General features: G+C 49.3%; 3 long non-coding RNA genes across 8 annotated transcripts in view; all 3 read right to left on the bottom strand.

Annotated features, from left to right (window-relative positions):
• Positions 1 to 598: 598 nt before the first annotated feature.
• The window catches only part of LOC141730720 (uncharacterized), a 30,336-nt gene continuing 3,076 nt past the window's right edge, over positions 599 to 27,858 (bottom strand). The window contains exons 4-13 of one of the 4 annotated variants that reach the window (XR_012582352.1): positions 20,450 to 21,473; positions 19,276 to 20,372; positions 17,992 to 19,196; positions 16,830 to 17,914; positions 15,542 to 16,750; positions 14,370 to 15,464; positions 14,138 to 14,291; positions 4,462 to 6,660; positions 1,806 to 4,383; positions 599 to 1,727 (exon numbers count right to left, since the gene is read on the bottom strand). This is a non-coding gene — a long non-coding RNA (uncharacterized LOC141730720). Of the gene's footprint in view, positions 1,728 to 1,805; positions 4,384 to 4,461; positions 6,661 to 14,137; positions 14,292 to 14,369; positions 15,465 to 15,541; positions 16,751 to 16,829; positions 17,915 to 17,991; positions 19,197 to 19,275; positions 21,474 to 27,858 lie in introns of all 4 variants that reach the window. The other 3 variants (XR_012582351.1, XR_012582353.1, XR_012582350.1) reach the window with 3 other exon arrangements.
• On the bottom strand, positions 6,743 to 9,556 carry LOC141730783 (uncharacterized). Of its 2 annotated transcripts, none has more exons than XR_012582439.1 (3): positions 8,249 to 9,556; positions 7,104 to 8,145; positions 6,743 to 7,006 (listed from the first exon to the last, which is right to left on the bottom strand). It is a non-coding gene; the product is annotated as an uncharacterized LOC141730783 (long non-coding RNA). The 2 variants fall into 2 exon arrangements; XR_012582438.1 differs by having other exon boundaries at positions 7,100 to 8,145.
• Positions 21,510 to 26,077, bottom strand: LOC141730721 (uncharacterized). 2 transcript variants are annotated; one of them, XR_012582355.1, is made up of 3 exons: positions 23,062 to 26,077; positions 21,917 to 22,958; positions 21,510 to 21,819 (listed from the first exon to the last, which is right to left on the bottom strand). It is a non-coding gene; the product is annotated as an uncharacterized LOC141730721 (long non-coding RNA). The 2 variants fall into 2 exon arrangements; XR_012582354.1 differs by having other exon boundaries at positions 21,913 to 22,958.

Consider the following 27,858-nt stretch of genomic DNA (forward strand, 5'->3'; position numbering starts at 1 on the left):
GTTCTATGGCCTGGGTGCCAGGCCAAGGAATGCAGAGATCACAGATGCTAACAATGATGCCAAGGTTTCTGACAGGCCCCTCAAAGTGCTAAGGTAAAAGACAGGAGATACACAAACAACACATAATGCACAGCAGACAAGTGACACCAGACACACCGGGACTGCTCTGCCCTGAACACCTCAGCACTGTGATCAAAAGTGAGACTTGGCTTTTATGGGGCCTAAGGGGCCACTTCATGGACACCCCCCCACCTCCAAATTGGACTCAAAAACCCCTCCCAGTAATTCCCAAACCAGCACCCTGCCTTCATCCCCTCTGTGGGTCATAGCCCTCTACTTATCTCTCAGACATCTGGGGATGCCGGTCCGTGCCAGGTGCAAAGAAAGGCCACCTCGTCAGCTGGGAAGGTCCTGCTGTCACCGGGCTGGTGTCTCTCAGACAGCTAGAGTAAAGAGAACCAAACATCAGTGCCTGATCTTGGCACCCCATCGGCCAAAACCCCACCAGTCTGCTACTCACCCTGCTCCTAGGAAGGCCCGGCACCTGCTAACTCTGACCCTCTGCCATGGATGCAATGCATCTGCACCTGAAAGAAAGTCAGAACATGTGTCAAACACCACCAGGATAACTCACAAGCTGCAAACACCTTAGGTCCATCTAGGAATAGCATCTAGAGCCCAAGTACAGCCCCCATTACAAATTTACACTCCCCAGGGCTTGTCCCATTGCAGCTGGCCATGCGGCAGGGCAGAACAGCTCCGGCACCCGTATGTGTGCAGACACCCGTGACACAGAACGTGACAAACAGGGGGACATCAAACACCACACATCATGCTTGTGGTGAGGGCCTCGAGGGAAGAAGGCAAAAGGGACCCCAAAGACACACTAGGGAACACGGCACACCGGAAACCACGACACAAACCAGAGCTGTTCTGCACTGCCCGCCTGAAAGCTGCCATCAAAAGTAGAGCCTCTCCCTTTAGCTGTCCTAAGAGGCCCTTGGAGAAGTTTGCTTTTCCCTCCGCTAATTTTTAAATCTGTCCCAAGAACTCCAAATCTGCTACGCCCCCATCTCCAGGCCGTGGCTCCCAACTTATCTTTTGGATGATCGGCGACGGGAATCCACGTTGCACCTGAAATGAGTCTGCTTCAGAGAGCCTCGTCATGGCCTGTGAGCCTCTCGGTCAGCTACAATAAAGAAAACCAAAACCAAAGAATGAGTCCAGAGTTATGCGGGCCAAATCCCAGCCAGTCAGCTACTTGCCCTCTCCTGAGTGTGCCTGGCTCCCTCAGGCTCCAGCTTCATCCTGATTCCAAGGCTGTGGCCTTTATTAGGGCTGGCACCTGGGTTAGAGAAAGGCAAAGTTAAATGGCATTCCTGTGAGTGCACTGGATGACTCTGTGTGCTCTAAGACATGGGAATGCCTCTGCTTAAAGCCTTGGGGGGGGGGGGGGCCTCAAATAAACAAATAAACACCCTTTCTCACCCTGCTGCCTGCAAACCTCCTCCCAAGAACTCCTAACTGGATACCTGCTCACCCTCCCTCTCCCACTCACAATCCTCCACTCACCTGAAGCCTCAGTCTCAAAAATCATCCTTGACACTGGGCAGATACCTCTTGTGACATGATCAATCTGCTGAAATAATTGCTGTTCTTGAGAGCTGAGCAATAACAACCACTTCTCTCCACGGCTCACCTTGACTGCTGGTATCCAGATTCACTTCCTAAAAAGAAAGACAAAGAACAGAGCTCTAACAGAGTCACCATGTACACTTCTGCTCCACAGACAAATGGGGCCTCACCTGCTCGGGGGAATCCCCTCACACGGGATGGGGCCCTCTGGCCCAGATTTAATTCATCTGAATCTGAAAAAAACGTTAGGACAAGAGTCACACTGTTGCACGATAACTGAAGAGCTCCAGATATCCCGTGTCCATCTACAAATCCCATCTGGAGTCCAACTACACCCCACATTACACATTCCAAGTCCCCGGGCCCTCTCCTATCGCACCAGGCTATGCGGCAGTGCAGAGCAGGCCCGGCACAAATGTGTGCTGACACCCATGACACAGGACAGGACGGACAATGGGGACACAACACAGACAGAAACCTCTAGGCAAGGAAAATGGCTACAAGGACAGAGAGAAGTCAAAAGGTGATGACCAAGGTGAGACTGATGGTGAGCTCATGAGGCTCAGAGAACCTGGAGGAAGAAGATGCTAAACTGGATGATTCATCCCAAGAACAGCAAAGATGAATGCCCAGGAATCCTACAGTCAGAATCCTCTAGCTAACCTCATACTAGTAGAACTCCTAATCCACCATAATGGATCCAGGTGAGGCATAGCTGTCCGTACAGCTCAGAACAAGACCTGACAAGACATCTGACAGGATGCTTCTGAAGAGAGAACTTTTGACTGGGGAGCTCAGACAGGTATCAGAATCACATCTATGGCCTGGGTGCCAGGCCAAGGAATGCAGAGATCACAGATGCTAACAATGATGCCAAGGTTTCTGACAGGCCCCTCAATGTGCTAAGGTAAAAGACAGGAGATACACAAACAACACATAATGCACAGCAGACAAGTGACACCAGACACACCGGGACTGCTCTGCCCTGAACACCTCAGCACTGAGATCAAAAGTGAGACTTGGCTTTCATGGGGCCTAAGGGGCCACTTCATGGACACCCCCCACCACCAAACTGGACTCAAAAACCCCTCCCAGTAATTCCCAAACCAGCACCCCGCTCTCACCCCTCTGTGGGACTTAGCCCTCTACTTATCTCTCAGACATCTCAGGATGCAGGCCCATGTCATGTACAAAAGATGGTGGCCTCCACATCTGGGAAGGTCCTGCTGGCACTGCTGTTCAACAATCTCCTGGTGTTTCTTAGCCAGCTATATTAAAGAAAACCAAATATCAATGCATGACCTCAGCAGCACGCTGGCCAAAACCCAACCATTCTGCTACTCACCATTGTCCCAAGAATGCCTGGTGCAAAAATAGGAACAGATGCTCAGAGTTGCAGCAGAGAGACTTGAGCAATAACAACTGCCTCTGTAAGCTACTCACTGCTCACCTTGCCTGCTGATATCCAGCTTTACTTCCTAAAAAGAAGAACAGCGCTGTAACAGAGTCACACTTTAAACTCCCCCTGCAGAGACAAACAGTGACTGACCTGCTCTGGGGAACCTCCTCACCCGGCATGGGTGGATGGATGGATTTTGCCATGGATTTTATCCTCTTCATCTGAAAGTCAGGACAAAAGTAAAAGGGCTGCAGGATGACTTCACAGCTCCAAACGTCTTGTGTCTATCTAGAAATATCATCTAGAGTCCAGTGACACCCCACAAACTGCAAGGCCCCAGGACTTGTCCCATTGCAGCTGGCCATGCGGCAGGGCAGAACAGCTCCGGCACCCATATGTGTGCAGACACCCATGACACAGAACGTGACAAACAGGGGGACATCAAACACCACACATCATGCTTGTGGTGAGGGCCTCGAGGGAAGAAGGCAAAAGGGACCCCAAAGACACACTAGGGAACACGGCACACCGGAAACCACGACACAAACCAGAGCTGTTCTGCACTGCCCGCCTGAAAGCTGCCATCAAAAGTAGAGCCTCTCCCTTTAGCTGTCCTAAGAGGCCCTTGGAGAAGTTTGCTTTTCCCTCCGCTAATTTTTAAATCTGTCCCAAGAACTCCCAACCTGCTACGCCCCCATCTCCAGGCCGTGGCTCCCAACTTATCTTTGGGATGATCGGTGATGGGAATCCACGTTGCACCTGAAATGAGTCTGCTTCAGAGAGCCTCGTGATGGCCTGTGAGCCTCTCGGTCAGCTACAATAAAGAAAACCAAAACCAAAGAATGAGTCCAGAGTTATGCGGGCCAAATCCCAGCCAGTCAGCTACTTGCCCTCTCCTGAGTGTGCCTGGCTCCCTCAGGCTCCAGCTTCATCCTGATTCCAAGGCTGTGGCCTTTATTAGGGCTGGCACCTGGGTTAGAGAAAGGCAAAGTTAAATGGCATTCCTGTGAGTGCACTGGATGACTCTGTGTGCTCTAAGACATGGGAATGCCTCTGCTAGAAGCCTTGGGGGGGGGGGCCTCAAATAAACAAATAAACACCCTTTCTCACCCTGCTGCCTGCAAACCCCCTCCCAAGAACTCCTAACTGGATACCTGCTCACCCTCCCTCTCCCACTCACAATCCTCCACTCACCTGAAGCCTCAGTCTCAAAAATCATCCTTGACACTGGGCAGATCCCTCTTGTGACATGATCAAGCTGCTGAAATAATTGCGGTTCTTGAGAGCTGAGCAATAACAACCACTTCTCTCCACGGCTCACCTTGACTGCTGGTATCCAGATTCACTTCCTAAAAAGAACGACAAAGAACAGAGCTCTAACAGAGTCACCATGTACACTTCTGCTCCACAGACAAATGGGGCCTCACCTGCTCGGGGGAATCCCCTCACCCGGGATGGGGCCCTCTGGCCCAGATTTAATTCATCTGAATCTGAAAAAAACGTTAGGACAAGAGTCACACTGTTGCAGGACAACTTAAGAGCTCCAGATGTCCTGTGTCCATCTACAAATCCCATCTGGAGTCCAACTACACCCCACATTACACATTCCAAGTCCCCGGGCCCTCTCCTATCGCACCAGGCTATGCGGCAGGGCAGAGCAGGCCCGGCACAAATGTGTGCTGACACCCGTGACACAGGACAGGACGGACAATGGGGACACAACACAGACAGAAACCTCTAGGCAAGGAAAATGGCTACAAGGACAGAGAGAAGTCAAAAGGTGATGACCAAGGTGAGACTGATGGTGAGCTCATGAGGCTCAGAGAACCTGGAGGAAGAAGATGCTAAACTGGATGATTCATCCCAAGAACAGCAAAGATGAATGCCCAGGAATCCTACAGTCAGAATCCTCTAGCTAACCTCATACTAGTAGAACTCCTAATCCACCATAATGGATCCAGGTGAGGCATAGCTGTCCGTACAGCTCAGAACAAGACCTGAAAAGACATCTGACAGGATGCTTCTGAAGAGAGAACTTTGGACTCGGGAGCTCAGACAGGTATCAGAATCACATCTCTGGCCGGGGTGCCAGGCCAAGGAATGCAGAGATCACAGATGCTAACAATGATGCCAAGGTTTCTGACAGGCCCCTCAATGTGCTAAGGTAAAAGACAGGAGATACACAAACAACACATAATGCACAGCAGACAAGTGACACCAGACACACCGGGACTGCTCTGCCCTGAACACCTCAGCACTGAGATCAAAAGTGAGACTTGGCTTTCATGGGGCCTAAGGGGCCACTTCATGGACACCCCCCACCACCAAACTGGACTCAAAAACCCCTCCCAGTAATTCCCAAACCAGCACCCCGCTCTCACCCCTCTGTGGGACTTAGCCCTCTACTTATCTCTCAGACATCTCAGGATGCAGGCCCATGTCATGTACAAAAGATGGTGGCCTCTACATCTGGGAAGGTCCTGCTGGCACTGCTGTTCAACAATCTCCTGGTGTTTCTTAGCCAGCTATATTAAAGAAAACCAAATATCAATGCATGACCTCAGCAGCACGCTGGCCAAAACCCAACCATTCTGCTACTCACCATTGTCCCAAGAATGCCTGGTGCAAAAATAGGAACAGATGCTCAGAGTTGCAGCAGAGAGACTTGAGCAATAACAACTGCCTCTGTAAGCTACTCACTGCTCACCTTGCCTGCTGATATCCAGCTTTACTTCCTAAAAAGAAGAACAGCGCTGTAACAGAGTCACACTTTAAACTCCCCCTGCAGAGACAAACAGTGACTGACCTGCTCTGGGGAACCTCCTCACCCGGCATGGGTGGATGGATGGATTTTGCCATGGATTTTATCCTCTTCATCTGAAAGTCAGGACAAAAGTAAAAGGGCTGCAGGATGACTTCACAGCTCCAAACGTCTTGTGTCTATCTAGAAATATCATCTAGAGTCCAGTGACACCCCACAAACTGCAAGGCCCCAGGACTTGTCCCATTGCAGCTGGCCATGCGGCAGGGCAGAACAGCTCCGGCACCCATATGTGTGCAGACACCTGTGACACAGAACGTGACAAACAGGGGGACATCAAACACCACACATCATGCTTGTGGTGAGGGCCTCGAGGGAAGAAGGCAAAAGGGACCCCAAAGACACACTAGGGAACACGGCACACCGGAAACCACGACACAAACCAGAGCTGTTCTGCACTGCCCGCCTGAAAGCTGCCATCAAAAGTAGAGCCTCTCCCTTTAGCTGTCCTAAGAGGCCCTTGGAGAAGTTTGCTTTTCCCTCCGCTAATTTTTAAATCTGTCCCAAGAACTCCCAACCTGCTACGCCCCCATCTCCAGGCCGTGGCTCCCAACTTATCTTCTGGATGATCGGTGATGGGAATCCACGTTGCACCTGAAATGAGTCTGCTTCAGAGAGCCTCGTGATGGCCTGTGAGCCTCTCGGTCAGCTACAATAAAGAAAACCAAAACCAAAGAATGAGTCCAGAGTTATGTGGGCCAAATCCCAGCCAGTCAGCTACTTGCCCTCTCCTGAGTGTGCCTGGCTCCCTCAGGCTCCAGCTTCATCCTGATTCCAAGGCTGTGGCCTTTATTAGGGCTGGCACCTGGGTTAGAGAAAGGCAAAGTTAAATGGCATTCCTGTGAGTGCACTGGATGACTCTGTGTGCTCTAAGACATGGGAATGCCTCTGCTAGAAGCCTTGGGGGGGGGGGCCTCAAATAAACAAATAAACACCCTTTCTCACCCTGCTGCCTGCAAACCCCCTCCCAAGAACTCCTAACTGGATACCTGCTCACCCTCCCTCTCCCACTCACAATCCTCCACTCACCTGAAGCCTCAGTCTCAAAAATCATCCTTGACACTGGGCAGATCCCTCCTGAGACACGATGAATCTGCTGCAAAAAGAGTTGTGCTTGACACAACCTGGAATTTCTGAAAGGTGTGCTCCTCCTGAAAACCATAAAAAACAAACCAAGAACAAAACCAGAAATTACAAAGGTGCTTTAACACCCCTAAACACAAAACCCAAAATTGTGAACCTACATACTCCCTGTATTCCATGCTGTTTTCTTCACAGTCTCTTCCAAGCCTCTGCTGCTTTAGATGCCCAGAAACACCTGCTGGAAACAAGCTGAGATGAGCTGAAAGAGCCTCTTCACTGAAATGAGAGGAGAACTCCTACCCCAGCACGTCCCAGAGAGGGAATGAAGCCCCTCAGCCAAGGCTGGGGTTAATATACCCCCGATGGTGCCCGCCTCTCGTTCCCATGGCACCCAGGAAAAGGGAGGGGGCAAATCCTCCCAGGTGTAAAAGCCCTCAGAACAGCTGCAGCTGTTTGGCCTCTCTGACTCAGATTCAAGGGGAGTAAAGGGCTTGTTATAGAAGAAAACTCTTCACAAAAATAACAGTGCTTTCTTTTTTGCAACAGCTACTTGGAGCAGAAGAACAGAAAACTGGTAAGACATAAAACTTTGTGGTTAGGCAGCATAGCTGGATAAATTGGGTCATTTGCTGTTAACTTACATAATTATTCTGTATTTAACCAAAGCCATCTAATAAATTCACACCCAAAACTCCAGCAGCCCAGCTGGCCCTACCAAATCTGTATGTTTATACATACAGTAAACAATACCAAAATCCCAGTAATACCTATGAGAAGTCTATGAAAGAAACCTACTGAAATTAATCCTACCTGAAATACCATCCATTCCTACCTGAAAACCCATCCAGAAAGTTAGCTTCACTCAAAAAACAATTTACACAGAGTTAATAATACCAAGAAATAACACACCATATACCACCAATGAATATAATAGTGAAGGAAAAAAACCCCACATTTTAAATTTTTTTAAATTTAAACTAACTTCTTTTATCAGCTTGAACAAAAGATTTTGCCAGGACTGTAACAACAACTCCTTCTCCTTCTGAAATGTCCCTTCTCCTTCCCAAATTCCTTACAACTTCTGAGTTTAAATCCAAGCCAAAAGCAAAATTCGTGCACTCGTGCGTTCGATGCTCCTGTCAGATTCTCTCTTTCCCTTCACATCTTCTTACACTTTCAGTCTTCACGCTGTCCTGCTGTGATGAGTCTGACAGAAGAACAGGCACATGTTAACAGAGGATTTCCCTCCCCAGAGCCGGTTTCCTCAGCGCATTTCACCCAATCCCAAGCCTGCAATGATGCACGCTCACCTGAAGCAGGGGGAGAAATCTGTAAAGGTCACTAAATACATAAAAGCGCATCCCCATTGTTCCATTACTCAGCAGCCCATCCGGCCAAGGTCAGAGCTCGCTGCCCACCGAGGACACGGCAACCAGCAGGGCCCTTTCTCCCACTCTCCAGCACGGACCTGCGAAGCCACAGAGGAGTTTACAGAGACCGGGAGCCGGCGGGACGGGACGGGCGCCCGGCCCGACCTTCCAAAGCTGGCGGCAGCGACGGCGGCGAGAGCCACGGCCCCGCTCCGCCTCCTGCGCCGCCTGCCCGGGGCCGCCCCGCCGGGATTGTCCGGCCCGCGGTCGCTCCCAGCGCCTGGAGCGGGGCGGGCGCGGTCCCGGGGGCTGCAGGCCTGTTCCGATGCCGCTCGCTCCCGCCCCTCGCCCTTCCGTCGCTCGGCAGCCGCGTCCTTCCGCCGCCCCCGGCACCCAGCGGCGAGAGGCAGGGCGCTGGCTCGGGGGGTGCAGTACCGCTCTGTGGCCACAGGGGGGGCAGACTCACCGGGGTGTGCTATTTTCTCCGCCTTTTTGGCCGCCATTTTGAGAAGGTCAAGCCAGTCCGAGACACCCGCGACACGCCACCCCCAACATGGCGGCCTCTCGCCTGCCTGCCGGCGCACGGCTGCAGTACCGCGCTCTGCCCACAAGGTGGCAGCACTGCCGCCCGCCCCAGCCGGGGGCGCAGCGCGCCTCGGGGCTGCGGGCAGCGAAGGCGGCAAAAAAGAACAGGGGCGACCCCAGACAAAAACTGCTCTGAAATAAATGCCAAAAACCTGCCTCTTATCCAGCACGAGCCAAACAAGCCCCCTTGATTTAAAGCCATGTTTAAATAAAAGTTTTATTTCTATTTTTCATATTTATAGTCACACTCATATTTATAGTGAATATTGATGTAGCATGTAATTTATATAATATATTCTGTCTATTCCTATTGTTTATATGTATTTCTCTGTGTTTTTATAAATATCTTTCTCTATTAATTGTATAGTTCTTATGTAGTTCTTCTATAGTTTAAAATTACATTTCTCTAATACTTTTATTATTTTAAAAATAATCCAATTCTAACTAAATAAATACCAGAAAACCCTTCTTTTAAACTATACTGAAATATTTTTATATTTACAGCTTGCATGACTGTATACACATTTACATTTCTAGTTTATATTGATGCATTATATTTAAAATATATATAATCTGTATCCTGTTCAAATAATAGAGATAAATTATTTTTAAATTACGTATCATATCTACTGCTAAACCTTGTTTTTTCCTTTATTTTTAATTTTTATATTAACCTTTAGCTATTTATGATATATTTATATACTTAGACTTCTACCTTTATATTATTTGTATTTATAATTTTTATACTAAAACCCCTGCTTTTGCCAAATGAAAAACAAAACCATCCTTTATTTTCAACTACTTGAAAAATACTTCTATATTTATAATTATCATATACATAATTTGTTTTATAAGTATAGTACATCAATTGATATATCTCTTTTATATCTATTTCCTATAATATGCTAAATAAGATATATACAGTATTACTTGTATTATGCATAGTATCAATTGATGTTATTTTATATTTACAATTATTTTAAAATTTTATATATACCTGCATATATTTGCAACACATTTCTATATTTATATTTGAGTTGGGTTGTGTCTATATTTATATTCTCTACTTACAATAAGATATTATCTTTTTAATTAGAGTATTGTGTATATTTATAGATATGTAATATATAATAACTTATGTTACAAGTAAAATTTTAAAAAAAGACCAAATATGTAAAAACAAGAGTGGTTTATTCCCATTTCCACACATCTGTTTTGTTTAAATATAGTTATAGTTATAATTGTACATTAGAAATCCAATTCCTAAATAAAATTACAATACAAAGAGCATTGAATCCCCACCAATATCTTCGAAAAACATCAAGATACCTCCAACAGCCAAAAATCTGCCAGCCAAAAAACCAAAAAACACTCTTTTCAATAACAAATTCTCATCACATCAGAAAAATGGAACCAAGATAAAAGAAAACCCTATAGAAACACGCACAGCAAATTACAACAACTACTAAAAAAAGAAATCAAACCAACCTACTAAACTCCAAACAGTGCCACTGACTCTGAAGGTTACTAAAAAAAATAAACAAAATTCTACCTCTACACTAACTCAAAGAATAACCAATCCTCTGTAAAAATAACAACCAAACTACTTAACGAAATAGAAAAAATCTCAAGGACTAAAAACTAAGAAAACAACTACTCAATACTACTTGAAAAGATCCACCATATATATACCCATATTCCCAAAAATGAAACCGATGAACAACAATCAAATACATGAAAGAACAACAACAAAAAAACAATCAAAAACAAAGAACAACAACAAAAAAAGCCCCAAAACCGAATAAACTTTCATTTTCAACAAAAAATTTATACCTAACTGAATAAACCCATAGTGTCTCAAGCTATCAAAATAAAAATAACACCTAGAAACAAACACAAAGACTAAAGACAAACGTAACCATAAACAATGTCTCCCAAATTACCCGCAACCATAAAACATACACTACAATCAAACCAACCAAATAAATAAAAGCCCTGGAAGACGATAAACACACATGCAATTCGCGAGATTAAAAACCCGCTGCTATGAACGACACGACGCTACCTCAAAAGCCCACCGAAACAAACACTACCCGCTCACGCCAATAAAAGCCACCTCAACAGAATTAAAATCCGAACCGCTGCTTCGCGCTACGACCCGTAAAAACCATTGCGCGCCTTTCTAAACATAATACCCCGGAAAAAAAACCATATCCGACTCCGAAACCCAATCCGAAACGAACCTTTATCATCCCCACCGGCACCGAGAACCGCAGCAGTCAGGAAGAACACCGTAGCCCTTAGCGTACCCCCGCTGCAAACCGAACACAGCGATGCAATCAATGCCGAAAAAGCGCCTCCGAACCGCGGCACCGCCCCAGCACTGCGAGCAGCCGAAGCCCGCGCTCGCTGCCGGCCCCGGACGGAGCGCGGCTCCCGCCAGGAGACCGGCTCCTCCGGCGGCTCCTCCGGCACGCGGGGCCGGCGCCGGCCCGGAGAGCCGCGCCCGCTGCCCCTGCCCGGCGGGGCCGGCACCGGGCCCGGGGGTGGCGGCGGCGCCCGAGCCCCGCGCCCGGAGCGGACGGAGCGGCCGGCACCGCCCGGGCCGCCGCAGCAGCGCCCACGCCGCCTCTGCCGCCCTTGGCCGGCCCGGCGCGGGTCCCCTCGGCTCGCACCGGCGCGGCTCCGCCACCGCCGCCCTTGGCCGGCCCGGCCGCGCCAAATCCCCCGTGCGCCCCGGCAGCTCCCCGGGCCGTGCCAGCGCCGCTCCCGAGCGGCAACGTTCCGGCCCGGGCCGCGGCCACCACAAGCGCCCTCCCATGCAGCGGCACGGCCCCATTGCAGCCCTGCAAACGCTGCCACAGCTGCAGCTTCCCGCAACCGAACCCCGAAACTGACGCCGCAGGCGGGGCTCGCCTCCCTTCAACAAGGGCAAAGAAGTGTCCTCTCCCCTTCACGTTCGTCCCCTACGAGAGCACAAAAGAAGGGGCGCTCCTCAAATGAAAGCCTTCGACTGATGGCAAAGGGCCATTTCCACCTCCATTCAAACCCTTGAAAAGGAGGGACACCACGGCTGCCCCCTCCATTTCAACCCTAGGGTGATGAAAAATTGGGGGGCTACTCTCAAATCAATTCCATAACACCACAACAATACTTTTCCCCTTAAAATAGATCACAGGATTCCCCTAACAGCCTGGAAAACTCTGGTTTTCCTTCAAGCAATACCCTTAAAACCACCGGTAAAGGGTGACTCCCCTACCAGTTCAAACACAGCCAGTAATGGAAGAGAACTTGTTTCCCTCAAATTGAATTCCTTTCGTCCTCATAAACTCTATTTTTGTTCCTGAGGAACCAGGGAGGGACTGGCAAGATGAAATTGCAAAGGGGAAGGACAAAATTCCCCGCTCCAAACCCACACGGGCTCACCTGTTCGGCTGCTGCTCCCCGGCACAAAGATTCGTCCCTCGGCACCTCCTTTAAGCGATGCTTGGACGTATCCAAGCGCGAATCCGGGTGCTCCCGCCGACCCTGGGAGAAGCTCTCGCAGTCCTTCCGTGAGACAGCGCCGGGAGCGCCCCATAAAGCCCTCCACTCAGCAGCTCCGTGCAAAAATGTACAGAGGCAAACTCTCCCCCCGTTAAAACCGCCCCGGCAAGAGCCACCCCCTCATCATCCTCACACTCACACCTGGGCTGCTCCGAGCCCCTCATCATCCTCACAGCTCACACCTGGGCTGCTCCGAGCCCCTCATCATCCTCACACTCACACCTGGGCTGCTCTGAGCCCCTCATCATCCTCACACTCACACCTGGGCTGCTCCGAGCCCCTCATCATCCTCACACTCACACCTGGGCTGCTCTGAGCCCCTCATCATCCTCACACTCACACCTGGGCTGCTCCGAGCCCCTCATCATCCTCACACTCACACCTGGGCTGCTCCGAGCCCCTCATCATCCTCACACTCACACCTGGCGCCGATGCCACTCCAACAGCGCCTCTCCCTGTCCAGCACACAGCCCGCTTCTCACAGACACAGAGCAAACAGAAATCCGCTACAGGCCTTGGCTTTCCTTAGTCCGTCTGGTTCCACAATTCAAACACGTACGTGCACTGATGGCATTGAGGGAAAGCTTTCCAGTGCAGAAAACTATCATTCTGCTAGCACACTTTGATACACCCTCAGAAAAAGCAGGATCAGCGCCAACTCCTAAGACCCCTGCTGAGGAACCCAGCCCTCCTTGGGACACCCAATGCAGCAGACCTGGAAAAACGAGGGGAAAAGTCAAGCTTGGAGTGGAAAAAGAGAACATAAATACACCAGCCTTTAAAATAAGCCCTCACACAGTAATAGTGAGATCCAGTCACATTTCTTCTTTCACTGCTTTTTGCGGTTACATAAATACAAATAAAAACACATTAAACACAAGACAGAGCTAGGCATTTACAGGTCTTCATTTTGAAGTCTGGATGACAAATGGGGGAAGAAGTAAAATAAGAAAACCCATGACTCCTTGCCTTGTTTGGTCCCAACAATGCTAAACTAAGGGCTTTGTCCTCTAGCACTCACTGCCCAGGAGAGTGATGTCCTCTCACAGATACATCCATTGTTGAGACAGCAACAGACAGTACGGCAGGGCACGATAAAAAAAGTGGTTTTAAATACATTAATGGATCAAAAAAACCTGTAGTAGAAATAAAATTGAAATAATCTCGTCCCCTTGCAGGGTGTGGATGGTCACCTCTCAAACAAGGACAGAGACACAGCAAAGGTGTTTAAGGTGCATTAGTTGCCTCTGTCTACAACGCTCATCCTTTCCTTCCCAGCAGAAACCATTGCACTGGTGTACCAAGGGACACTGCAAAGTCCTTGAATAGGGCAAGCCCTGCTCAGCAGAAACCAAAGCACCCCTGCTTGGGGCACAGCATTCCTACTTGCCCTCTCCTGAGTGTGCCTGGCTCCCTCAGGCTCCAGCTTCATCCTGATTCCAAGGCTGTGGCCTTTATTAGGGCTGGCACTTGGCTTAGAGAAAGGCAAAGTTAAATGGCATTCCTGTGAGTGCAGTGGATGACTCTGTGTGCTCTAAGACATAGGAATGCCTCTGCTAGAAGCCTTGGGGGGGGGGGGGGGGCTCAAATAAACAAATAAACACCCTTTCTCACCCTGCTGCCTGCAAACCCCCTCCCAAGAACTCCTAACTGGATACCTGCTCACCCTCCCTCTCCCACTCACAATCCTCAACTAACCTGAAGCCTCAATCTCAAACATCATCCTTGACACTGGGCAGATCCCTCTTGTGACAAGACCAAGCTGCTGAAAAATTGATGTGCTTCAGAGCTGAGCAATAACAACCACTTCTCTCCACGGCTCACCTTGACTGCTGCTTTCCAGATTGACTTCCTAAAAAGAAAGACAAAGAACAGAGCTCTAACAGAGTTACCATGTACACTTCTGCTGCACAGACAAATGGGGCCTCACCTGCTCGGGGGAATCCCCTCACCCGGGATGGGGCCCTCTGGCCCAGATTTAATTCATCTGAATCTGAAAAAAACGTTAGGACAAGAGTCACACTGTTGCAGGACAACTTAAGAGCTCCAGATGTCCTGTGTCCATCTACAAATCCCACCTAGAGTCCAACTACACCCCACATTACACATTCCAAGTCCCCGGGCCCTCTCCTATCGCACCAGGCTATGCGGCAGGGCAGAGCAGCCCCGGCACAAATGTGTGCTGACACCCATGACACAGGACAGACAGGACAGGACACACAACGGGGACACAACAGGAACAGAAATCTCTTGGCAAGGAAAATGGCTGCAAGGACTGAGAAAACGCAAAAGGAGATGACTGAGTTCAAACTGACGGTGAGCTGAGGAGGCGCAGAGAACACTGCAGGAAGAAGATGCTAACTGAATGATTGATTCCAAGAACAGTAAAGATGGATGCCTAGGAATCCTATGGTCAGAATCCTCTGCCTGCCCTCACATTCTTTCAAGCCCTAATCCACCATAATGGATGCAGGTGGGGCACAGCTGTCTGTACAGCTCAGAACAAGACCTGACAAGACATCTGACTGGATGCTTCCAAAGAGAGAAGAGAGTCTGATGCCTGTCTGAGCTCCCGAGTCAAAAGTTCTATGGCCTGGGTGCCAGGCCAAGGAATGCAGAGATCACAGATGCTAACAATGATGCCAAGGTTTCTGACAGGCCCCTCAATGTGCTAAGGTAAAAGACAGGAGATACACAAACAACACATAATGCACAGCAGACAAGTGACACCAGACACACCGGGACTGCTCTGCCCTGAACACCTCAGCACTGTGATCAAAGGTGAGACTTGGCTTTCATGGGGCCTAAGGGGCCACTTCATGGACACCCCCCACCTCCAAATTGGACTCAAAAACCCCTCCCAGTAAGTCCCAAACCAGCACCCTGCCTTCATCCCCTCTGTGGGTCATAGCCCTCTACTTATCTCTCAGACATCTGGGGATGCCGGTCCGTGCCAGGTGCAAAGAAAGGCCACCTCGTCAGCTGGGAAGGTCCTGCTGTCACCGGGCTGGTGTCTCTCAGACAGCTAGATTAAAGAGAACCAAACATCAGTGCCTGATCTTGGCACCCCATCGGCCAAAACCCCACCAGTCTGCTACTCACCCTGCTCCTAGGAAGGCCCGGCACCTGCTAACTCTGACCCTCTGCCATGGATGCAATGCATCTGCACCTGAAAGAAAGTTAGAACATGTGTCAAACACCACCAGGATAACTCACAAGCTGCAAACACCTTAGGTCCATCTAGGAATAGCATCTAGAGCCCAAGTACAGCCCCCATTACAAATTTACACTCCCCAGGGCTTGTCCCATTGCAGCTGGCCATGCGGCAGGGCAGAACAGCTCCGGCACCCATATGTGTGCAGACACCTGTGACACAGAACGTGACAAACAGGGGGACATCAAACACCACACATCATGCTTGTGGTGAGGGCCTCGAGGGAAGAAGGCAAAAGGGACCCCAAAGACACACTAGGGAACACGGCACACTGGAAACCACGACACAAACCAGAGCTGTTCTGCACTGCCCGCCTGAAAGCTGCCATCAAAAGTAGAGCCTCTCCCTTTAGCTGTCCTAAGAGGCCCTTGGACAAGTTTGCTTTTCCCTCCGCTAATTTTTAAATCTGTCCCAAGAACTCCAAATCTGCTACGCCCCCATCTCCAGGCCGTGGCTCCCAACTTATCTTTTGGATGATCGGTGATGGGAATCCACGTTGCACCTGAAATGAGTCTGCTTCAGAGAGCCTCATGATGGCCTGTGAGCCTCTCGGTCAGCTACAATAAAGAAAACCAAAACCAAAGAATGAGTCCAGAGTTATGCAGGCCAAATCCCAGCCAGTCAGCTACTTGCCCTCTCCTGAGTGTGCCTGGCTCCCTCAGGCTCCAGCTTCATCCTGATTCCAAGGCTGTGGCCTTTATTAGGGCTGGCACCTGGGTTAGAGAAAGGCAAAGTTAAATGGCATTCCTGTGAGTGCAGTGGATGGCTCTGTGTACTGTAAGACATGGGAATGCCTCTGCTAGAAGCCTTGTGGGGGGGGGGGGGGGGGGGCTCAAACAAATAAACACCCTTTCTCACCCTGCTGCCTTCAAACCCCCTCCCAAGAACTCCTAACTGGATACCTGCTCACCCTCCCTCTCCCACTCACAATCCTCAACTCACCTGAAGCCTCAATCTCAAACACCATCCCTGACAGTGGGCAGATACCTCTTGTGACATGATCAATCTGCTGAAATAATTCTTCTCCTTGAGAGCTGAGCAATAACAACCACTTCTCTCCACGGCTCACCTTGACTGCTGGTATCCAGATTGACTTCCTAAAAAGAACGACAAAAGAACAGAGCTCTAACAGAGTCACCATGTACACTTCTGCTGCACAGACAAATGGGGCCTCACCTGCTCGGGAGAATCCCCTCACACGGGATGGGGCCCTCTGGCCCAGATTTAATTCATCTGAATCTGAAAAAAAGTTAGGACAAGAGTCACACTGTTGCATGATAACTGAAGAGCTCCAGATATCCCGTGCCCATCTACAAATCCCATCTGGAGTCCAACTACACCCCACATTACACATTCCAAGTCCCCGGGCCCTCTCCTATCGCACCAGGCTATGCGGCAGGGCAGAGCAGGCCCGGCACAAATGTGTGCTGACACCCGTGACACAGGACAGACAGGACAATGGGGACACAACACAGACAGAAACCTCTAGGCAAGGAAAATGGCTACAAGGACAGAGAGAAGTCAAAAGGTGATGACCAAGGTGAGACTGATGGTGAGCTCATGAGGCTCAGAGAACCTGGAGGAAGAAGATGCTAAACTGGATGATTCATCCCAAGAACAGCAAAGATGAATGCCCAGGAATCCTACAGTCAGAATCCTCTAGCTAACCTCATACTAGTAGAACTCCTAATCCACCATAATGGATCCAGGTGAGGCATAGCTGTCCGTACAGCTCAGAACAAGACCTGAAAAGACATCTGACAGGATGCTTCTGAAGAGAGAACTTTGGACTCGGGAGCTCAGACAGGTATCAGAATCACATCTCTGGCCGGGGTGCCAGGCCAAGGAATGCAGAGATCACAGATGCTAACAATGATGCCAAGGTTTCTGACAGGCCCCTCAATGTGCTAAGGTAAAAGACAGGAGATACACAAACAACACATAATGCACAGCAGACAAGTGACACCAGACACACCGGGACTGCTCTGCCCTGAACACCTCAGCACTGTGATCAAAGGTGAGACTTGGCTTTCATGGGGCCTAAGGGGCCACTTCATGGACACCCCCCACCTCCAAATTGGACTCAAAAACCCCTCCCAGTAAGTCCCAAACCAGCACCCTGCCTTCATCCCCTCTGTGGGTCATAGCCCTCTACTTATCTCTCAGACATCTGGGGATGCCGGTCCGTGCCAGGTGCAAAGAAAGGCCACCTCGTCAGCTGGGAAGGTCCTGCTGTCACCGGGCTGGTGTCTCTCAGACAGCTAGATTAAAGAGAACCAAACATCAGTGCCTGATCTTGGCACCCCATCGGCCAAAACCCCACCAGTCTGCTACTCACCCTGCTCCTAGGAAGGCCCGGCACCTGCTAACTCTGACCCTCTGCCATGGATGCAATGCATCTGCACCTGAAAGAAAGTTAGAACATGTGTCAAACACCACCAGGATAACTCACAAGCTGCAAACACCTTAGGTCCATCTAGGAATAGCATCTAGAGCCCAAGTACAGCCCCCATTACAAATTTACACTCCCCAGGGCTTGTCCCATTGCAGCTGGCCATGCGGCAGGGCAGAACAGCTCCGGCACCCATATGTGTGCAGACACCTGTGACACAGAACGTGACAAACAGGGGGACATCAAACACCACACATCATGCTTGTGGTGAGGGCCTCGAGGGAAGAAGGCAAAAGGGACCCCAAAGACACACTAGGGAACACGGCACACTGGAAACCACGACACAAACCAGAGCTGTTCTGCACTGCCCGCCTGAAAGCTGCCATCAAAAGTAGAGCCTCTCCCTTTAGCTGTCCTAAGAGGCCCTTGGACAAGTTTGCTTTTCCCTCCGCTAATTTTTAAATCTGTCCCAAGAACTCCAAATCTGCTACGCCCCCATCTCCAGGCCGTGGCTCCCAACTTATCTTTTGGATGATCGGTGACGGGAATCCACGTTGCACCTGAAATGAGTCTGCTTCAGAGAGCCTCGTGATGGCCTGTGAGCCTCTCGGTCAGCTACAATAAAGAAAACCAAAACCAAAGAATGAGTCCAGAGTTATGCAGGCCAAATCCCAGCCAGTCAGCTACTTGCCCTCTCCTGAGTGTGCCTGGCTCCCTCAGGCTCCAGCTTCATCCTGATTCCAAGGCTGTGGCCTTTATTAGGGCTGGCACCTGGGTTAGAGAAAGGCAAAGTTAAATGGCATTCCTGTGAGTGCAGTGGATGGCTCTGTGTACTGTAAGACATGGGAATGCCTCTGCTAGAAGCCTTGTGGGGGGGGGGGGGGGCTCAAACAAATAAACACCCTTTCTCACCCTGCTGCCTTCAAACCCCCTCCCAAGAACTCCTAACTGGATACCTGCTCACCCTCCCTCTCCCACTCACAATCCTCAACTCACCTGAAGCCTCAATCTCAAACACCATCCCTGACAGTGGGCAGATACCTCTTGTGACATGATCAATCTGCTGAAATAATTCTTCTCCTTGAGAGCTGAGCAATAACAACCACTTCTCTCCACGGCTCACCTTGACTGCTGGTATCCAGATTGACTTCCTAAAAAGAACGACAAAAGAACAGAGCTCTAACAGAGTCACCATGTACACTTCTGCTGCACAGACAAATGGGGCCTCACCTGCTCGGGAGAATCCCCTCACACGGGATGGGGCCCTCTGGCCCAGATTTAATTCATCTGAATCTGAAAAAAAGTTAGGACAAGAGTCACACTGTTGCATGATAACTGAAGAGCTCCAGATATCCCGTGCCCATCTACAAATCCCATCTGGAGTCCAACTACACCCCACATTACACATTCCAAGTCCCCGGGCCCTCTCCTATCGCACCAGGCTATGCGGCAGGGCAGAGCAGGCCCGGCACAAATGTGTGCTGACACCCGTGACACAGGACAGACAGGACAATGGGGACACAACACAGACAGAAACCTCTAGGCAAGGAAAATGGCTACAAGGACAGAGAGAAGTCAAAAGGTGATGACCAAGGTGAGACTGATGGTGAGCTCATGAGGCTCAGAGAACCTGGAGGAAGAAGATGCTAAACTGGATGATTCATCCCAAGAACAGCAAAGATGAATGCCCAGGAATCCTACAGTCAGAATCCTCTAGCTAACCTCATACTAGTAGAACTCCTAATCCACCATAATGGATCCAGGTGAGGCATAGCTGTCCGTACAGCTCAGAACAAGACCTGAAAAGACATCTGACAGGATGCTTCTGAAGAGAGAACTTTGGACTCGGGAGCTCAGACAGGTATCAGAATCACATCTCTGGCCGGGGTGCCAGGCCAAGGAATGCAGAGATCACAGATGCTAACAATGATGCCAAGGTTTCTGACAGGCCCCTCAATGTGCTAAGGTAAAAGACAGGAGATACACAAACAACACATAATGCACAGCAGACAAGTGACACCAGACACACCGGGACTGCTCTGCCCTGAACACCTCAGCACTGAGATCAAAAGTGAGACTTGGCTTTCATGGGGCCTAAGGGGCCACTTCATGGACACCCCCCACCACCAAACTGGACTCAAAAACCCCTCCCAGTAATTCCCAAACCAGCACCCCGCTCTCACCCCTCTGTGGGACTTAGCCCTCTACTTATCTCTCAGACATCTCAGGATGCAGGCCCATGTCATGTACAAAAGATGGTGGCCTCTACATCTGGGAAGGTCCTGCTGGCACTGCTGTTCAACAATCTCCTGGTGTTTCTTAGCCAGCTATATTAAAGAAAACCAAATATCAATGCATGACCTCAGCAGCACGCTGGCCAAAACCCAACCATTCTGCTACTCACCATTGTCCCAAGAATGCCTGGTGCAAAAATAGGAACAGATGCTCAGAGTTGCAGCAGAGAGACTTGAGCAATAACAACTGCCTCTGTAAGCTACTCACTGCTCACCTTGCCTGCTGATATCCAGCTTTACTTCCTAAAAAGAAGAACAGCGCTGTAACAGAGTCACACTTTAAACTCCCCCTGCAGAGACAAACAGTGACTGACCTGCTCTGGGGAACCTCCTCACCCGGCATGGGTGGATGGATGGATTTTGCCATGGATTTTATCCTCTTCATCTGAAAGTCAGGACAAAAGTAAAAGGGCTGCAGGATGACTTCACAGCTCCAAACGTCTTGTGTCTATCTAGAAATATCATCTAGAGTCCAGTGACACCCCACAAACTGCAAGGCCCCAGGACTTGTCCCATTGCAGCTGGCCATGCGGCAGGGCAGAACAGCTCCGGCACCCATATGTGTGCAGACACCTGTGACACAGAACGTGACAAACAGGGGGACATCAAACACCACACATCATGCTTGTGGTGAGGGCCTCGAGGGAAGAAGGCAAAAGGGACCCCAAAGACACACTAGGGAACACGGCACACCGGAAACCACGACACAAACCAGAGCTGTTCTGCACTGCCCGCCTGAAAGCTGCCATCAAAAGTAGAGCCTCTCCCTTTAGCTGTCCTAAGAGGCCCTTGGAGAAGTTTGCTTTTCCCTCCGCTAATTTTTAAATCTGTCCCAAGAACTCCCAACCTGCTACGCCCCCATCTCCAGGCCGTGGCTCCCAACTTATCTTTGGGATGATCGGTGATGGGAATCCACGTTGCACCTGAAATGAGTCTGCTTCAGAGAGCCTCGTGATGGCCTGTGAGCCTCTCGGTCAGCTACAATAAAGAAAACCAAAACCAAAGAATGAGTCCAGAGTTATGTGGGCCAAATCCCAGCCAGTCAGCTACTTGCCCTCTCCTGAGTGTGCCTGGCTCCCTCAGGCTCCAGCTTCATCCTGATTCCAAGGCTGTGGCCTTTATTAGGGCTGGCACCTGGGTTAGAGAAAGGCAAAGTTAAATGGCATTCCTGTGAGTGCACTGGATGACTCTGTGTGCTCTAAGACATGGGAATGCCTCTGCTAGAAGCCTTGGGGGGGGGGGCCTCAAATAAACAAATAAACACCCTTTCTCACCCTGCTGCCTGCAAACCTCCTCCCAAGAACTCCTAACTGGATACCTGCTCACCCTCCCTCTCCCACTCACAATCCTCCACTCACCTGAAGCCTCAGTCTCAAAAATCATCCTTGACACTGGGCAGATCCCTCCTGAGACACGATGAATCTGCTGCAAAAAGAGTTGTGCTTGACACAACCTGGAATTTCTGAAAGGTGTGCTCCTCCTGAAAACCATAAAAAACAAACCAAGAACAAAACCAGAAATTACAAAGGTGCTTTAACACCCCTAAACACAAAACCCAAAATTGTGAACCTACATACTCCCTGTATTCCATGCTGTTTTCTTCACAGTCTCTTCCAAGCCTCTGCTGCTTTAGATGCCCAGAAACACCTGCTGGAAACAAGCTGAGATGAGCTGAAAGAGCCTCTTCACTGAAATGAGAGGAGAACTCCTACCCCAGCACGTCCCAGAGAGGGAATGAAGCCCCTCAGCCAAGGCTGGGGTTAATATACCCCCGATGGTGCCCGCCTCTCGTTCCCATGGCACCCAGGAAAAGGGAGGGGGCAAATCCTCCCAGGTGTAAAAGCCCTCAGAACAGCTGCAGCTGTTTGGCCTCTCTGACTCAGATTCAAGGGGAGTAAAGGGCTTGTTATAGAAGAAAACTCTTCACAAAAATAACAGTGCTTTCTTTTTTGCAACAGCTACTTGGAGCAGAAGAACAGAAAACTGGTAAGACATAAAACTTTGTGGTTAGGCAGCATAGCTGGATAAATTGGGTCATTTGCTGTTAACTTACATAATTATTCTGTATTTAACCAAAGCCATCTAATAAATTCACACCCAAAACTCCAGCAGCCCAGCTGGCCCTACCAAATCTGTATGTTTATACATACAGTAAACAATACCAAAATCCCAGTAATACCTATGAGAAGTCTATGAAAGAAACCTATTGAAATTAATCCTACCTGAAATACCATCCATTCCTACCTGAAAACCCATCCAGAAAGTTAGCTTCACTCAAAAAACAATTTACACAGAGTTAATAATACCAAGAAATAACACACCATATACCACCAATGAATATAATAGTGAAGGAAAAAAACCCCACATTTTAAATTTTTTTAAATTTAAACTAACTTCTTTTATCAGCTTGAACAAAAGATTTTGCCAGGACTGTAACAACAACTCCTTCTCCTTCTGAAATGTCCCTTCTCCTTCCCAAATTCCTTACAACTTCTGAGTTTAAATCCAAGCCAAAAGCAAAATTCGTGCACTCGTGCGTTCGATGCTCCTGTCAGATTCTCTCTTTCCCTTCACATCTTCTTACACTTTCAGTCTTCACGCTGTCCTGCTGTGATGAGTCTGACAGAAGAACAGGCACATGTTAACAGAGGATTTCCCTCCCCAGAGCCGGTTTCCTCAGCGCATTTCACCCAATCCCAAGCCTGCAATGATGCACGCTCACCTGAAGCAGGGGGAGAAATCTGTAAAGGTCACTAAATACATAAAAGCGCATCCCCATTGTTCCATTACTCAGCAGCCCATCCGGCCAAGGTCAGAGCTCGCTGCCCACCGAGGACACGGCAACCAGCAGGGCCCTTTCTCCCACTCTCCAGCACGGACCTGCGAAGCCACAGAGGAGTTTACAGAGACCGGGAGCCGGCGGGACGGGACGGGCGCCCGGCCCGACCTTCCAAAGCTGGCGGCAGCGACGGCGGCGAGAGCCACGGCCCCGCTCCGCCTCCTGCGCCGCCTGCCCGGGGCCGCCCCGCCGGGATTGTCCGGCCCGCGGTCGCTCCCAGCGCCTGGAGCGGGGCGGGCGCGGTCCCGGGGGCTGCAGGCCTGTTCCGATGCCGCTCGCTCCCGCCCCTCGCCCTTCCGTCGCTCGGCAGCCGCGTCCTTCCGCCGCCCCCGGCACCCAGCGGCGAGAGGCAGGGCGCTGGCTCGGGGGGTGCAGTACCGCTCTGTGGCCACAGGGGGGGCAGACTCACCGGGGTGTGCTATTTTCTCCGCCTTTTTGGCCGCCATTTTGAGAAGGTCAAGCCAGTCCGAGACACCCGCGACACGCCACCCCCAACATGGCGGCCTCTCGCCTGCCTGCCGGCGCACGGCTGCAGTACCGCGCTCTGCCCACAAGGTGGCAGCACTGCCGCCCGCCCCAGCCGGGGGCGCAGCGCGCCTCGGGGCTGCGGGCAGCGAAGGCGGCAAAAAAGAACAGGGGCGACCCCAGACAAAAACTGCTCTGAAATAAATGCCAAAAACCTGCCTCTTATCCAGCACGAGCCAAACAAGCCCCCTTGATTTAAAGCCATGTTTAAATAAAAGTTTTATTTCTATTTTTCATATTTATAGTCACACTCATATTTATAGTGAATATTGATGTAGCATGTAATTTATATAATATATTCTGTCTATTCCTATTGTTTATATGTATTTCTCTGTGTTTTTATAAATATCTTTCTCTATTAATTGTATAGTTCTTATGTAGTTCTTCTATAGTTTAAAATTACATTTCTCTAATACTTTTATTATTTTAAAAATAATCCAATTCTAACTAAATAAATACCAGAAAACCCTTCTTTTAAACTATACTGAAATATTTTTATATTTACAGCTTGCATGACTGTATACACATTTACATTTCTAGTTTATATTGATGCATTATATTTAAAATATATATAATCTGTATCCTGTTCAAATAATAGAGATAAATTATTTTTAAATTACGTATCATATCTACTGCTAAACCTTGTTTTTTCCTTTATTTTTAATTTTTATATTAATCTTTAGCTATTTATGATATATTTATATACTTAGACTTCTACCTTTATATTATTTGTATTTATAATTTTTATACTAAAACCCCTGCTTTTGCCAAATGAAAAACAAAACCATCCTTTATTTTCAACTACTTGAAAAATACTTCTATATTTATAATTATCATATACATAATTTGTTTTATAAGTATAGTACATCAATTGATATATCTCTTTTATATCTATTTCCTATAATATGCTAAATAAGATATATACAGTATTACTTGTATTATGCATAGTATCAATTGATGTTATTTTATATTTACAATTATTTTAAAATTTTATATATACCTGCATATATTTGCAACACATTTCTATATTTATATTTGAGTTGGGTTGTGTCTATATTTATATTCTCTACTTACAATAAGATATTATCTTTTTAATTAGAGTATTGTGTATATTTATAGATATGTAATATATAATAACTTATGTTACAAGTAAAATTTTAAAAAAAGACCAAATATGTAAAAACAAGAGTGGTTTATTCCCATTTCCACACATCTGTTTTGTTTAAATATAGTTATAGTTATAATTGTACATTAGAAATCCAATTCCTAAATAAAATTACAATACAAAGAGCATTGAATCCCCACCAATATCTTCGAAAAACATCAAGATACCTCCAACAGCCAAAAATCTGCCAGCCAAAAAACCAAAAAACACTCTTTTCAATAACAAATTCTCATCACATCAGAAAAATGGAACCAAGATAAAAGAAAACCCTATAGAAACACGCACAGCAAATTACAACAACTACTAAAAAAAGAAATCAAACCAACCTACTAAACTCCAAACAGTGCCACTGACTCTGAAGGTTACTAAAAAAAATAAACAAAATTCTACCTCTACACTAACTCAAAGAATAACCAATCCTCTGTAAAAATAACAACCAAACTACTTAACGAAATAGAAAAAATCTCAAGGACTAAAAACTAAGAAAACAACTACTCAATACTACTTGAAAAGATCCACCATATATATACCCATATTCCCAAAAATGAAACCGATGAACAACAATCAAATACATGAAAGAACAACAACAAAAAAACAATCAAAAACAAAGAACAACAACAAAAAAAGCCCCAAAACCGAATAAACTTTCATTTTCAACAAAAAATTTATACCTAACTGAATAAACCCATAGTGTCTCAAGCTATCAAAATAAAAATAACACCTAGAAACAAACACAAAGACTAAAGACAAACGTAACCATAAACAATGTCTCCCAAATTACCCGCAACCATAAAACATACACTACAATCAAACCAACCAAATAAATAAAAGCCCTGGAAGACGATAAACACACATGCAATTCGCGAGATTAAAAACCCGCTGCTATGAACGACACGACGCTACCTCAAAAGCCCACCGAAACAAACACTACCCGCTCACGCCAATAAAAGCCACCTCAACAGAATTAAAATCCGAACCGCTGCTTCGCGCTACGACCCGTAAAAACCATTGCGCGCCTTTCTAAACATAATACCCCGGAAAAAAAACCATATCCGACTCCGAAACCCAATCCGAAACGAACCTTTATCATCCCCACCGGCACCGAGAACCGCAGCAGTCAGGAAGAACACCGTAGCCCTTAGCGTACCCCCGCTGCAAACCGAACACAGCGATGCAATCAATGCCGAAAAAGCGCCTCCGAACCGCGGCACCGCCCCAGCACTGCGAGCAGCCGAAGCCCGCGCTCGCTGCCGGCCCCGGACGGAGCGCGGCTCCCGCCAGGAGACCGGCTCCTCCGGCGGCTCCTCCGGCACGCGGGGCCGGCGCCGGCCCGGAGAGCCGCGCCCGCTGCCCCTGCCCGGCGGGGCCGGCACCGGGCCCGGGGGTGGCGGCGGCGCCCGAGCCCCGCGCCCGGAGCGGACGGAGCGGCCGGCACCGCCCGGGCCGCCGCAGCAGCGCCCACGCCGCCTCTGCCGCCCTTGGCCGGCCCGGCGCGGGTCCCCTCGGCTCGCACCGGCGCGGCTCCGCCACCGCCGCCCTTGGCCGGCCCGGCCGCGCCAAATCCCCCGTGCGCCCCGGCAGCTCCCCGGGCCGTGCCAGCGCCGCTCCCGAGCGGCAACGTTCCGGCCCGGGCCGCGGCCACCACAAGCGCCCTCCCATGCAGCGGCACGGCCCCATTGCAGCCCTGCAAACGCTGCCACAGCTGCAGCTTCCCGCAACCGAACCCCGAAACTGACGCCGCAGGCGGGGCTCGCCTCCCTTCAACAAGGGCAAAGAAGTGTCCTCTCCCCTTCACGTTCGTCCCCTACGAGAGCACAAAAGAAGGGGCGCTCCTCAAATGAAAGCCTTCGACTGATGGCAAAGGGCCATTTCCACCTCCATTCAAACCCTTGAAAAGGAGGGACACCACGGCTGCCCCCTCCATTTCAACCCTAGGGTGATGAAAAATTGGGGGGCTACTCTCAAATCAATTCCATAACACCACAACAATACTTTTCCCCTTAAAATAGATCACAGGATTCCCCTAACAGCCTGGAAAACTCTGGTTTTCCTTCAAGCAATACCCTTAAAACCACCGGTAAAGGGTGACTCCCCTACCAGTTCAAACACAGCCAGTAATGGAAGAGAACTTGTTTCCCTCAAATTGAATTCCTTTCGTCCTCATAAACTCTATTTTTGTTCCTGAGGAACCAGGGAGGGACTGGCAAGATGAAATTGCAAAGGGGAAGGACAAAATTCCCCGCTCCAAACCCACACGGGCTCACCTGTTCGGCTGCTGCTCCCCGGCACAAAGATTCGTCCCTCGGCACCTCCTTTAAGCGATGCTTGGACGTATCCAAGCGCGAATCCGGGTGCTCCCGCCGACCCTGGGAGAAGCTCTCGCAGTCCTTCCGTGAGACAGCGCCGGGAGCGCCCCATAAAGCCCTCCACTCAGCAGCTCCGTGCAAAAATGTACAGAGGCAAACTCTCCCCCCGTTAAAACCGCCCCGGCAAGAGCCACCCCCTCATCATCCTCACAGCTCACACCTGGGCTGCTCCGAGCCCCTCATCATCCTCACAGCTCACACCTGGGCTGCTCCGAGCCCCTCATCATCCTCACACTCACACCTGGGCTGCTCCGAGCCCCTCATCATCCTCACACTCACACCTGGGCTGCTCTGAGCCCCTCATCATCCTCACACTCACACCTGGGCTGCTCCGAGCCCCTCATCATCCTCACACTCACACCTGGGCTGCTCCGAGCCCCTCATCATCCTCACACTCACACCTGGCGCCGATGCCACTCCAACAGCGCCTCTCCCTGTCCAGCACACAGCCCGCTTCTCACAGACAGAGCAAACAGAAATCCGCTACAGGCCTTGGCTTTCCTTAGTCCGTCTGGTTCCACAATTCAAACACGTACGTGCACTGATGGCATTGAGGGAAAGCTTTCCAGTGCAGAAAACTATCATTCTGCTAGCACACTTTGATACACCCTCAGAAAAAGCAGG

This window comes from Zonotrichia albicollis, chromosome 13 (genome assembly GCF_047830755.1).
Source record: "Zonotrichia albicollis isolate bZonAlb1 chromosome 13, bZonAlb1.hap1, whole genome shotgun sequence".
NCBI lineage: Eukaryota > Metazoa > Chordata > Aves > Passeriformes > Passerellidae > Zonotrichia > Zonotrichia albicollis.